This window comes from Drosophila willistoni (assembly GCF_018902025.1).
Source record: "Drosophila willistoni isolate 14030-0811.24 chromosome 2R unlocalized genomic scaffold, UCI_dwil_1.1 Seg167, whole genome shotgun sequence".
In the NCBI taxonomy this organism is placed as follows: Eukaryota; Metazoa; Arthropoda; class Insecta; order Diptera; family Drosophilidae; genus Drosophila; species Drosophila willistoni.
In genome coordinates this window covers 12,812,776-12,828,038 of record NW_025814050.1, presented here as the reverse complement: position 1 = coordinate 12,828,038, position 15,263 = coordinate 12,812,776, and the positions used below count along the sequence as shown (strand labels likewise).

The window sequence follows — 15,263 nt, the reverse complement described above, 5'->3', positions numbered from 1 at the left end:
AAAGAAAAAGAGAAGAAGACAGCATATATGTGATTTGATTAAAAGTAGATACCGATAAAACAAAAATGTGTGAATTGTAAGCAATATAAACTCGTTTAGCTGATACATGAGAATGCTCAAGAGCAGACATTTAAATACACTTTTTCAAAAAGTTTTTCAAGAGTTTTTCTTCTTTTGTTTTGCAAAGTATTCAAAAATAATTGCTTTCTTATCACTTAAGTTCTAAATTTCCCAAGGTACGCATTCGAAATTTAGTCCCCATTAATATTGAGTTGACTTTTAATCAGAGAAGCTATATAAAATGTATAATAATTTGCTTCTTTGGGGAAGTTTCTAGAAGCTCTCATCTTCTTATTTGTGGTTTCATTTTGCTATATGCAAATCTGATCAGGTTTATCGTTTTTAGATGTGAAAGAAAATAACATTATGACAAACTTGAAGACAAAATCTGAACTTTTATGTAACTAACGAGGTCGTAAGTTAGTTTTAAATTTAACATTAGATTTAAATTTAAAACTAGTTAAATTCTTGGAATTTTTATATCGTTAGTTAAATTTGTTTATTTTCACTAAACATAAATATTTCGAATTTCTTGCAATTGTCAATTGCAAAAACCTCAATATTATTACAATATTTTTACCAACCAAATGTGCTCGTTGCCATCTCCGTTTTGGGTTTATATAAATTTGTTGTTTTGTAAACCGAAAAAAAAAAATAAAGGAAAATTTGAAATTCAAAGCACGTAAAATGTGGCACGCGTCGTCGCTTACAGATATGTCAGTAATTTATATGGGCAAATATTTGCGCACTTGGCACAGAAATCCCAAAAAAAAGATAGCAAAAAGAGGATACCAGATAAAGGGACATGGAAGGCAAATGCAGTTAGCCACAGGGCACGCCCTCATGTCTCATTCCATGTCCTTTTTCACAGCCCCATCCCTTGATTCATTACAACTTCATTAAAATGTTGGAAATTTTCGCACACTCGGCACATTTGCTCTCTGTGGGGAGGGCCAAGCACTTAATCGAATTGCAAGTGAATGACCAGGCCATGTGTGACCAACAGATGCCGTTGCAGCAAGTTTGTCATTAAATTTTTATTGATCCCCGCCAAAGTTAATGAAATTTCAACCGACCAACCAATAAAAAAAACCAAAAAGAAAAAAAATTAAGCACATTAACAGGCGTGAAAATATGCAAAGTGACAGACAGAGACAGTGACCCAAGAACCGAAAAGAAAAGAGAATCCTTCGCTAATTCTAATGGATAATTAATTTTGTTTGGTCCATGTTGACGTCTCTCTCATCTTTAATGAATTTCACAGCTCCATAATTAGATTGCGCTAAAAGCGCAAAAAGGGAATACTAAAAATAAAATCCACACACACACACATAAATAGAAATGATGTCTATGTCTGAGAATTATGCAAACGTTGCAAAAGCCAAGCCAACTTAAGTCCAGCCAAGTTAAAAGCAAACGCAGAACAACGATTAGTACAAAGAGTGCGTAAAGATGCCACGTAAGATGGATGGAGGTGGAAGTAAGGATACCACAGAGCAAACAGTTTGGTAGGTAGATGGAACTGGCACTCCCTTTTGGCCTTCTCCATCCACTTTGAGCTGCGTTAATGAGTGTCATTACCACTCGGTCGGCAAAAACCAAAAGCAAAAGAGAAATGAAAAGAAAACGTATATATTAGATTCAAGTGTTGACTTGGGGATACACTTAACGATGTAACTTATAATTCGAGAGCATCCGGAACTATATATTCCGAAAAATTAAGTAATACTCTAATTTAACGATTGTTTTGATACTCACATAAGCTTTATAGATCAATGAATACATACATTGTATTTCTAATTAATAAATACTTTATCAAACTTTGATATTGATATTTTATCTTAAATTTAAATGTTTCGCTTAAATATTATTATTTTGGTTTATGTTACTCAATTTCAAATATTATATTTTTTAATTTAAAACTGAATCTACGATAAGTTGCTAAAGGAAATGCTCATACAAGATGGTTAAAAGAGAACTATCAAGTTCAACATCTTGATCAAATATGATAAATTTTTTTTTCTTTGCTTCACTCTCTTTGACCATTTATAGTATAAGGACTTATACCCTCTATTGAGAGCAAATATATGTATATTAGCAGAAACTTTTACTTGACCTCAGCTTAGAGTTTTCTTTGGGTCACTTGGCTAACTTCGCTATGCTCTGTTGCTCATTAGATTTTCTGGTCTTGGTTTCAGATTAATTTTTTGTAGGTGAATGAAACTCGGCGGCTAACTTAGATGAAGTAAATTTATATTGACGAAACTTAAAACCAGAAAATACTTTTTCAATGTAAATAATATTTAAGAAAAATCATATGATTCACCATCCAAAAAAATTTTATATTAGATGAGTTTCTTCTTAGAATAAAGTGTTCTTTTTCGCATATTTATTGAACTGAAATTAGTTTCCAATCATATCATCATCAAGTGTGTAGGTATGTATGTATGTGGAAACTCAATATCAGTAGCTAGAAGTATCTTAGCTGATATTCATTAGCTTTAATTCCAAGGCTTTAGCTTAGTCCTTGCAAAAACATCTTTTCGTAATGTCCTTTTCTCTGCTTTGATTGTAGCCAGCCATATATTAGGCAATTAAATGCATGATTCCAAGTGTGAAACAATGAAACAAAAAACATATTGTGACCCTTATCAATGCATCAATTTATCAGACTCAACCTTAAGTCAGAGTTTATCATTTACCCACTGTCTGAGTGACTTACTGACTGACTGGACACAATCATGGCTGCTAATGACTAATGGGCGACAATCAGAGCAAAGTTATAGAGAGGAAATATTCCTTGCCATAAGCTCATTGAGCTGTAACATAATATTTATAGCAAAATATATATCCATATATACATAAATGCAAGACACTTGAAGTCAAGTTCAAGTCTGGGCTAGGGACCTGCCCAGCAGGCAGGCAACCAGCTTAAGTAACCTAATCTGTATTGCTGTGTGGGTGTGTGTGTGTGTGTTTGCCCATCATCATCATAAATAAGCATAAACAGGCTCATCACTTGAGCAGTTTTCTTCTCCTTCTAGCTATCTTACTCACACTCCCCTTTTTCTCTCTCTTTTTCCTTCACAGTCTCTCTTTTTGTGTTTATGTTTATCCTAAGCTTTTAGTTCCACATAATTTGATATTCATGCATGTCACATTTGTGTGATTTGTGTGTCATCAAAGTGAATATTGTTTATGTTGCATTTACGTATCCTCCGGCTCCCATTCATGTCATTCTCGGGCACTTTTGGAACAATTTTGAACCTGGTCACTAATTCGAATTCCATTCATTGCAGGCAAAACAGTAACAACAAGGGAATCCTTTTGCAATTGTAGCAGACAGGACAAAGGCTAAAGGTAAGTGAGCTCTTCTTACATTTTTGGTACCATTTTATGTCGACAGCCCTTGAAAGACCCAAAGAAGGAGAAGGTCGATCGCCTAAGATAGGCAGAAGGCAGACAAATAATTTGCATATTTATCAGACTTGGCAAATATTTATTTCTCTCTCCTGCCCTGGACCTACACCCCCCACAACCACCTGCCCCTCTCAACCAAGTGGAAAATAAAATCATTTTTCAATGTCAATCTGAATTTGGCATATGGCTGTGTGAGATTCCTGCGGAGTAGGCGGAGATTTTCCTTCATCTTAAGTTGCTGTGCTAAATGATTCAAACTTTGCAAAAACGACAAAAAAAAAGAAAAAATATGTATAGGAGTGTGAGTTTTAAATGTTGACTTTGCGAGAAGAGCAACGAAAATATTTCAACTTTTACTAAATTGAACAAACAAAGACGTAAACATTTTGATTAAATCTATCAAGCAAAATATTTAAACTTACTAAAAAGAAGATATCAAGAAGTTATTTTGAATATTTTAAAGATATTTTGAATCGGTTAATCTGCGGTAAAAATGTTTGAATATCCATTTTGTATCTTTATATTTAAAGATTGTTTATACTTAATAACTATATTTATTAAGTAAAAGTAGTTAAGTAGACCCTGAATGGGCTATTCCAAGAACAACATAACAAAACTTACCCATTTTCGAAAGCATTTCTATATAAGAATTGATTATATCCATAGATAAATTATTTATTGGCATTGCCATGGCATTCAATAGATTTGCATTTTCGTATCTTAAATATGTATAAAAATGTGTATCCTTTTGAATCGATAAAATTACCACATTATTAAAATGTTGCCCATTTGATACAATTTAATTGGGTAATTTAAATTAAATTATTTTGCATAAATGTTCATTTCATATTATAAACGGAAATGTGAAAATCAATGCGTTAATTTTGTGGGATTTAATTTTCATATTACTTCCCCGGATTTCATGAGTGTGTGTGTGTGTGTGTATATATCCTGCATGTGTTTGCTTTTGATAATTACAAAACCAAAAACCCAAAAGAAATGGGAAATCCCCTCAGCAAATTAACATTATATATGTATGTTTACTAAGTATATGTGTGTGTGTGTGATTAATTGTTGCTCCTGCTGCGTTGTGTAAATATTTATTTATTAAGCCCCTTGTGGAGAAATGTAGTCAATTATGATTTATGACCAGTTGCAGCACCAGGAGCATCGGTAATATAACGGTTAATGCGGTAACAGCAGGTAACAGATGATGATAATTCGTCTGATGTGGGCAAACATCATTGCAAAATTGACTATGAAATTATAATTAATGCTATTTCCATACGCTTGATTAAACAAAAGTGCAACCAACAATGAAAGCAAATATAAGTCTATAATAGAAACCTCTCTCTCTCTCTCTCTACAATTGATTTTGAAGCTATTGACACTGGCAAATGGGGAAAAGTGAGAGTAATCAACTATTCGTTTATTCAAATGATTGCCCTAAATGATTTGGGCAACTGCGTCATTTTGATTAGTAAATAGAAATCGTTTCTCTTGCATGACTGATGAGATCAAAAAGAAAATTAACAATATATTTATAGTGATTTCCCTGCAGGCGATATCAATCATTGAGTATTTTCGACAGCTGAATGTGAAGCTTATACTTATAAACGAATAAAATTCATGAGAATCGCACAGGTGGAATATGAAAAGAGCCTACAGAAGTGCAAAGGCGTCGAATATTTTGGTATAAGTTTGGGCCACATGAGAAGTAGGTAGAAACAAGTTAAAAACCATTGGGCAAAAATAACGTTAAACATATTTAAGTCTATTTTCTGATTAGAGACTCTTAATTGAGCCCTTGGATTGCTAAAAGATAATGCTTTATTTGTTTAGACCAAAAAGCGACAGCAATGAACAAAGAAGGTCACACACTCATAAGCTTTTAAAAACATTCAAAAGAAAAATTGTTTTCAAACCCCTTTTACTCTCTGTCAGCCCTCGTGGTAAAAGATTTCTTTCTCTTGCCTTAAGTAGAATAATTATTTTTGCATTAACTTTCATTGGCTGTTGGCGGTTTAATGACACATTTTCCAGTTTAAAGATCATATAATAAAAACCAGTCTTCTTATAGAGCTGCTCAACATAAAGCTACACCCCACTTGCCATTTTTTAAGGGGCACGTAATGGAATCCTCTTTTAGCCTTGACTCTCTATTAATTTACGCCAAGATAGCGAATTGCTAAAGCTAAATAAGTTATGTCATTTTGGGGTGGGGGGCGGTGGAGGGCAATAAATGCGAGAGGATGGGTAAGCAATTCACTTTTGGCTTCAGTTGCCGTTGAAATTTAATAAACCAGCTTCACAAAATTATTAGCATATTTAAAGGCGAAGTGTCCTCAAGTGCGGTAGGAACAGCAGGAGCAGTACCACGAACATGAAAGGCATTAAAGGGCAATAGCTGTGGCAGGCATCACCAACAGTAGTAGTAGTAGTAGTCAACTCATGTGGAGAGTCAACTGAAGAAGCAGTTAATAAAATGAGTCGACAGAGAATTGTCTTAAATTATGCACAGGCCTTCGAGAATGCCAGAGACAAAGACGAGGGGAGCGTTGACTGGAAAGAAGTTGGGCGAATGCCAAGACGATTTTGAGACTGCTGCAGAGCTTCTTACGACATGCTGACCGAAGCAAATGGAATGCAAGCCAAGGCAACAACTCGGCATAGTGGGCATAATATGGAAATAAAAATGGCCTAAAAGCAAAATAAGAAATGAAAACCCATTTTACTTGAAAGTCAAAGCAACTTTACATGTAATTGTAAATTACATTATAAATTTTCCACCAAGTGCAATGCAAATGAAAAAACAGAAATAAAACTGAGAATGAACCAAAGCAATATATTTTTTTGTTTTTATTTTTATGGGTCCTTGATGCATCATTCATAATAAGTTTCATTATTAACCATTCAATGAATCCTGCATTCACTTCCAAAAAAGTGAATAATTTATTTATTCATCTGAGTAAGTTTAAAAGCTGGAACGGAAATTTTTAGTTGTTGACATTGCTATCTTTGATTGCTATAGCTTGGTCTAAGTCCAATTTGGTTTTCTGAGCTGCCTGATTTACCTTTACAAATACTTAAGAAAGACTAGTGCCTAATGCCTATTAGCACTGATTTGAGTTTGGTCATATACAAGTTTCATGTTTCTGAAACAGACCACAAAACATATGGCTCCCAACTTTTTTACTCAGCAAGGAACGATCTCTTCCAGCAAACAAATATCCAGAGTTTCCAAATTTTTCATTTTTAGACTTAAATTAATGATATATCTGTAAAAATTACAAATCGCTTTTTTTAAACTTCCCGAGGGCCATAAACAATATCCGTTCTACCTTAGAATTTGAAAAATTTCCTGAATTTAGATACATCATTAAATTGTGCTGATTGTATTGAAGCAATCATAATAGAAGTTTTGATAAAGAAACATTCTTCATAAAGTCTTAAGTAAAATTCGATGATTACATATATAACTAATCTAGTTTCTAAAAAGGGATAAGGTGATTAAAAAAAACTATCTTAAACAGTCAAGAAAACAAGTTATTATTTTCCAAGTTGAAAATGCAAACAATCTCAAAGAAAAACAAGTTTTGTAAAATGTTTAACTTAAGTCAGCTTTTCTAGATTATCTTATTCCACTTTATTATCAAACTAGAAGAGTCATTTGATGTTTAATTAACTCAAGCCCTTTGTGAAGTTCAAACTTTGCTTTAACTACTCCTAAATAAAATATAAGTTTTTACTTAAGCAACCACTGTTTGTCACTGTGATTTGTTTGCATGGACCTTTGGCAATTCAATTTATCTGCTTCCATTTGCTTTGCTTGTTTCATAGGTAAATGGAGAAAATTTTAATTGCATCAATTGCTTGAAACAGCTTGAAATTGGATTTGCTTCAAGGAGATTGCTCATACGCCACATGGGCTAGTCAAGGATGCCAAAGGAGCTTAGGAGACCCTTAGCTGCTTACTTATGTTATGCATATATATTTAGAAAATCCATTAACCAATATTATTATTTATAAACCTGGTCAAGTAACTGCTAGTCACTGCTACAGCGACCTTCCAAAATCGAATATACATACATACCAACATATATTTATATAAATACTTATGTATACACAGATAGATAGTCATAGGCAAAAGCATAGAATGGCAAAACAGACAACAGATGTTAATGCCTCAGTGAGCAAAGTGCGTTTCGCTGTTTCGCCTTTTGCCGTGTGTGTGCGAGTGTGCGATTGTGTGTGCTTATGGATGGCAAAAGGGCCTACCCTCATTATTATCGCTTGATGTGGTTGTTGTTGTTATTGCTGCTTCTGCTGGTGTGGTCAGTATTAATATGTATACGCAATGTGGCCGCAAATTGTATGCTTCGGTGTAAAGCTGATTCTGTTTTTATGATTGTGCGGCATTTTGGTGTACACATTGAATGAAAAGAACGTGCGTATTTTCTGTTCGTTCAGATGCCACCGCTAGGGGCATTATATCGAATTATGTTATAAATATGAAATATATTTCTCGGCATTGTGTGTGAGTGCGAGTATGTGTGCATGTGTGTGTTATGCCAAATATGCGTGTGAGTATGTAAGCATGCAAAAATTCACCCATATATGTCAGTACATACACATATGAGTTTTTATGGCGTTTTATGGATTGTTCATGTCATTTAAAAAAAAAAAAAGAGAGACTGAGCACCAAAACATTGATGTTGGGCATCTTAATGTATAATTAAGGCATTATTATTTAACACATTTGGCACAAAGCCAATTGTCCTTTCTCTATGAAGGCACATAAATGAGTTTTTCAATGTTTAATTCAGAGGTTTTTTTGTTTCGTATTCTGCTTTTAGAGGAGGGTATATTCATTATTCGCTGAAGTTTACAGAATATTTATAATAAATATAGTAACACAAATAATAAATATAAATTTTAATGAATAATAATACTAATAATAATCCTTCTAAAATTAATATGAGTCACAAAGTTAGCTTTATTTTAGAACCTTTGCGATATTTTTAAAACAATATTTGGTGATTCTAGTTCCATTTAGTTCTCAAGATTTTTGAATAGCAGATTGAAAGACATTATTCTAGCTTTAAAATAAATACTCCAAAAACTGTGCAATTGCTAATGGCAAATCCGGAATCTCGAAACTGAGATTCTGATATTAAAAATGTCTCTATAGTAAAAAGTATTTACAAACACAGTAAAGCTTCTTTTCGAAAGTACAAAAATTAATAGATCTCTCAACTGGATCATACAATTCAAATATATTTAGTTATTAAAACAATCTCGCAGCAATGATTCTTCAATTTTAATAAGTATAAGTATTAAAAAATAAGAAGTCTCTGAGTCTAAAAACTCTCAAAAGTGTTGATTTCAAGATATATGTAAATTCAAATGGTTGGACCATTTTGAAGTCATTTTTCGTATACCTTTCCAATAGACAGGTTAATTCATATGATTAAAAACTGTTTGGGATTTTCGCAAAACCTCAACTGTTCCCTAGCAGATTGGTTTACCATAAAAGTGAATTGTTGCTAAGTTCAGACTATAATGGGAATGGCTTTTTATCAGAATCTTACTAATACATTGGAGTGGATAGGTTTTGTAAATATATATATAAGAGGTGACTTCAAAAATTAGGAAGCCATATAGTTTCATGAATATTCATACAATATCACTAAAAGTTGAACTGTCATTTGCAAGAGTACCAGAAAATCAGGCAGCATTTAATTAATTTTATATCTTATTATATACATATGTGGGTTGCCATTTCAAACAAAATTCAAAGTTAAAACACAACATTTTGGTTTTTAATTTTTTTGTTTTTATTATCAACTCTTTCCATCATAATGTATAGAATAAAACATTTTAATTAGTTTACCAGCATAAAATGTTTTGCGGTGAGTGAACAATATTTGCACATCTATGGAAATTTTTCAAATGCATATTATTGAGATAATTTCAAATAGGACATTTTGTATAAGCATATACACACATAACTATGTGAGAAGGAGTAATTTGTCTAATTGCATAACCAAAAGCAAATACAAGCCAATACAAAGTCAACTTGAATGTTTGACGTTTTACGCTTAAAGTGCGGGTAATTGCATAGAAAAGGGAATAGTATCAAGGGCAAATCTGCAACTGGCCACGCTATCTCGGTTGTGGATTTGTTTTGGCTTCCCAAAGGGCCCGAAACCAGAGAGAGAGAGACTGCAAGAAGCAGCAATAGCTTTGGCTTTCTTTCCTTTCATCTTGCCGTTTACTTAGTTTAAACTTTAAAGCGCTGACAGTTGTTGTTAACGCTATTAAATTTTTATAAACTTTGGTCGCTCAAACATGCACAATAATCAGAATCCCATATGAGAGGTAAATACTTTATTTAGAAAGCTGCAAATGGGTTGCTTTTTTAATATTTCAAATGGGTTTCAAGTTTACAGGAATTTGAGATTGCAAAACTACTTGCAAAATTTATTGGAATTCAATTAAGACTTCATGTTTATGACCGAAATTCAATGGAAAAACTTGGCAAACTTACGTGATTAGTACAATTAAAGAAATCAATCTACTCATTGAAGCCACTTTAGCAATTATTTTATGCAATAATCGTTGCATAAGTTTAGCTAATTTACAACAAATGTAGCCCAATCAATGCATCAATTGCCTTCACACCAACCATAACCCTGGTCCCTCTCTTGAAGTACGCACCCACAAGGGGGAAGTAAATGACGCCAGCTGTGCGGGTCATTTGGCTGGTTAAATTTTGCCCTTACCCTTCGACCCTTTGAGGGCACAGTCTCCTTCCGTTCCAACGTTTATATAATGGCCATGGCAATAAATGACTCATAAATGTTGTATTAATTTTGTGCAATAGAATACAAAGTGCGCTGCTTTTGTGTGATTGTTGTTATTTGTGGCATTAATTTTGCTTGGCGGCAAATCAATATTTTGACTTGCATTGTATGTATGCCCCCCAGGGAAAGAGAGAGAGAGAGATGCAGACATTTGTTAGTTGTCGCTTGTTGGTTCTTGAGAGGAAGCCACTTGATATACGAGGCTGTCATCCAGTCAGTCTTTCCACAGCCTTACTTAGTTGGATTTTATGCCTGACCATGCTTTAGTTTTATTGATTTTCCTTGCATCTTTTTTTCTTTCTTTGCCTTGGGCGAGTTTTTACAAAAAATGAAGGTACACATATACATATATATAAAAACATAGGTACATATATGTGTATATATATTTGATATATATATATATGTTACAAGTGCCTGTTGCGGTTGCTTTTTACGACAACAAAATTTTTTTTTTTTCAATTTGGCATTTTCTGAAGATGCAATTGCTGGAAATGCGAAGAGGCCAAAAATAAGATGAAAAGAAAAAAAATGTGTAAAATATTTATGGTGTTTTTCATTCTTGGTACTTGCATAAAAGTGGAATATACTATATATACATATATGACTTACTTTTCATTCATATCGAATGAGATAAATATCCATCGGGCAACTGAAAAAAATTTTAGTGTAGTAAGTTATTGGTTTAGCATAGCATATGTTTTTTATTTTACAGAACATTTAACTAATTTTTAAAGGAATATGTTTTAAAATATTTTAACAATTAAGCACATGTGGGCTAAAAGTGCGATGAGGCAACAAAAAGGAACCAATTTCCCTATTGTAAAAGTTAAACCCCTAACAATAAACGCTTTGAAATAGAGAAACACTTAAATAATCTAGGCTTTGGTGTAGCAGCATTTAAGTCTATAGACTTAAAGGCCTTGAATGTCTTGTAGAATTTAGTTCACCTGCCTAATATCAATATCAATAAAACTTTATTCCTTAAATGACTTTAGAGGCATTATTATCATGTGCCATTAAACTAGTAAAATGTTTCACTAAAACACACAAAACTTTTGTTCATCTTAAAAAAAAAAACACGAAATGGTTGAATTTTAACAAGTTTTTAAGTTGCATGTTATGGGAGTATATATATTTTATTCGTCTTCCTTGATGAAACTGGCAAGGCAATTTTTCTGATTCTGAATTTCATTTTTATGCTGTAGTATTTTTCTTATTTTTTTTCGTTGTTGTTGTTGTTGTCATTGTATCCTTGCGCTGAGCTCTAATTGCTGTGGCTGTCGCTGTTGGGGATGCTGTGTGGCTGGTCCTGTGCCTGGGAAACCAGCCTGAGTCCCATTGTGAGAAATTATAAAAACACGAAAAGCAGCAGTAACGGCAGCAGCAGCAGCAGCAGTAGCAGTTTTAGTAAGAGCAACAACAACCACAACAATTGCTGGATTCCTTGTCGTCCTTGACTGACCTTGCGCATTGCAGGACTTGCGTGAAATGCTCATTATGCTTTGTTGTTGTTATTGTTGTTGTTTGTAGATGTCAAGTTTTTTCATATTTTTCTCTTCTCTGTTATTTTTATTTGAGGTTTCTTGTTATTGTACTTGCATTTTAATGGTTGCAATCAAAATTTCAATGCATTGTTAAGCAGTCGCATAACTCAAAAGTCAAGGCAAACTGCCTACCTGAGGCTTAGCCCAGACACAGACAGCAAAACGGAGCGACGAGATGAACAAGTAAATCTACATGCATACCACATGGCGTATACTTAACATTTGAATTTTAGCTAGGCATACGTTTTTTTTTTGTTTCGTTTTGTTTCAAAATTTATGACCTCCGAAAGAGTAACAAAACACGAATGTTGCAACTAAAAATGTAAGAAGAACGAGACAGTGAACAATGAGCAAGTTTCACCCAACTGTAATTAGACCACGCCCCACATTTGCCCAAAAGAATGGGCGTACCATGGCAAAATGAGACAAATGAATGCGAGTATATAATAGTAAAAGCAAAACGCAAAATAAAGTCAAAATGAAGAACAGGAAAAAGCAGTTTAATTTCATTTCAGGAAAATTCTCATATTATCCAAGGCGTGGTGGCAGGCAACCAAAAAGACAAAGGACATTCGGAGTGAGCGAGGAGAGAAGAAAACAAAAAGATGGGTGGAGTAGAGTGTAAGCACATCAGCAAATGCCTGATGATAAAATAAAATGCCAAATGTGCTCACATTATTCAAATGTCATGATAGTCTAGAGAAAATACACACACATACACACACCCATCCAGATACACACTCACACACACACAGCGTGTGTCTTGAAGCAGCTCTTGACTTGGCTATGATATGAATAGGATCTGGTATAATATATGTATAAATAAAATATACGTGTGTATAAGAAGAAAAACCGCCACAATATTAGCTGCTGATGTGCTTAGGAGAACTGAACTATTGTTTAATTTAGCGTGAAATTCCCCGATGAAAGAAAAAACATATGGTAACAATTTATCAATTTAAAACAAACAAAACCAAAAAAAAAATGTACAACCTTTTAAAATATTAACGGCAAACAATTTTTTATATTTGAAGTTAAAACAAGGAGATATATTAAACTTATCTCCTTGTTCTAACTTCAAATATTTTAACCTTCTCTGTATTTTCAACTCAAGTTACACATTCAACTTTTATTTAAATTTTGTTATCATTATTTTCATAAAATACTCAAAAGTTGAACACTATCGGCATTTTATGAATCAAGTTAGAAATACACAACAATTGCTATCGAATTCAAATTAAGTCAATTAAAAGAAGTCATAAAAAGCTTTAACTTTATGTATCTATATATATACAATATATATTTCTCAATGAAGGTTGGCCTTAAAAATAAAGTCTCAATGGAGACTGGGAGGACTTCAGGCACTTTTTACAGGCTAGGCCTACAGGTACCTGGAGTCAAGGAATGAATTACACCAAAGAATTTAAAGAGAGATAAATTCTGAAGTTCCTCTCGAGTACAAATAAAAACGTAGATAAAGTGGCTCGAATGTTCTTTCTTCGGCCCTTATTTATCCTTTATGGCTTTATCCTTAATAGCTTTATCCTTTATGACTTATAGTTTTGGTCTAGCCAAGTCCATTTCTGCTAAAAATGTGTAAACCAAATGTCCCTCATTTAGCTAGAGGTAACAAAAAACAAAAAATTAATAGCTTGAAATCACATAGATCTATTGGTTCTCATTGTGAATCAAAAGTTTAAATTTGATGTTAGGCAGCATAACATCAAAAATGTATAAAGCATTGATGCTATTATAGAAATCATTTTATCCTTTAACTAGTTTAATGAAGCTAATCACTCTTATTGGTTGGTATATTAACCTGCACATAGTCACTTAACCAATTCAATCTAGACCAAACAACGACTAAAATTAGTTACTTAAATGGAATAAATATTTTCCAGCCCTTGTTATATTTGACTTAATGAGACAAATTTACGGAAACTGCAGACTTAAAAAGGTCAAATCTTCTGCATTTTCAATTTAAAAAAGATATATGTATACACATTTTTAGTATGGAGTCTAAAAATTAAAATTAATTGATTGCTGCCTCAAAATTCTTATAAATAATTGCCCGCTAGAAGTTTAGAGAATAGTAATAGTAAGGAAAACAGAAAAATTCTTACTGACAAATTTGAATGGGAGCCAGCTACTAATTTTTCACAGAAAAAATTCAACGTTTTTTAAAATCTATAAAGATTTAATCTCACTTCATTAGTGTCTTATCTATGTAGCCGACTGATTTTAAACTTTATGTTTATCGCAAATTTAAATTAGAAATAATTTCAACCTTCCTCTGCACGCGCCACTGTAATCAAATTGTGGCTCACTATTTTCTGGCACTTTTCATGAAAACTGCATTAATTAGAAATAAAGTGAAACAAGTTTCCCTTTTGGTCTCTTCCTCCCGGTTCATGTCAAAAATTTTAATTATGTGTGTTTGAAATGAATTTATATATTCACTTTGCACTGCGCATATGCTTCAATTTTCATCACAGATTCGCAGCAACCGGGCCAATAAATGTAATGCATAAACGGTTTTATTTTAAGCATTTTTCTCGTAAGAAAACCAAAAGAGCCTTGGCATTTATTTTGCTCACAATGAAAGCCGTTTAAACGTGAAAAATGGCCAGTAAAGTGACAGAGGAATGGGCGTACAGATTTGAAAGGTTTTTGGGGTCGGAAGGGTGCCTGCATTTACGTATACGTAATACATACGTCTGACATACATACACACATACATACATTCACACGCACTCAACATGAAACATTTGTTTCTTGGGCGAAAAAGAACAAACGGAGTGCAGACTACGTGTGACAAGGCATAAATAACTAAACACCTGCAGAATGTGAGGACTGTGACTCCTTTTTATGGCTGGTTGTTTTTTTTTGTTGTTGTTGTTTTTGCTTTTCGGTTTCTCATGCTTCGCGCTTTGTCATGTCTGCAGTGGCATTATAAATTACGCAGGACTCCACAGGACTCTGTTTCGTCGTCGACCTCGTCGTCTGGTATTGCTTAAAGCATTTGTCAATATATCTTCCTGATGTAGGGACAAGCATAAAAATAAAGTTAAATTACGTTTACTAACCGCCAAATGGTTATTAAAGCGCCATCTAGCGGAAAATGTTGTTAACCTAAGGAAGAGAAGCCATGAGAAAGCTGCGTGGTGAAAAGCTTTTTAACCAACTAAAGAGAGAGTCCTTTTAATCAGCTGTTTCGATGGAGATAAGATAAGACTGAAGCAACTAGGTCGTCAATCAATGCCTGCTTTGAAATGATAAGATATGGAACCAATATATATTATTGATATATAAGTAAATTTAATGATTATAGAATTTATTGTAATTATTAAACAAATTATTAGCTAATGCTTTT

At 33.3% G+C, this 15,263-nt stretch overlaps 1 protein-coding gene across 1 annotated transcript in view; it reads left to right on the top strand.

The window, feature by feature from the left end:
- Nucleotides 1–3,377: 3,377 nt before the first annotated feature.
- The window catches only part of LOC6642209 (calcium/calmodulin-dependent 3',5'-cyclic nucleotide phosphodiesterase 1), a 136,939-nt gene continuing 125,053 nt past the window's right edge, over nt 3,378–15,263 (top strand). Inside the window, exon 1 of the mRNA XM_023175920.2 lies at nt 3,378–3,420. The gene's annotated coding sequence lies outside the window, so the exon portion shown is untranslated. The remainder of the gene's footprint in view (nt 3,421–15,263) is intronic.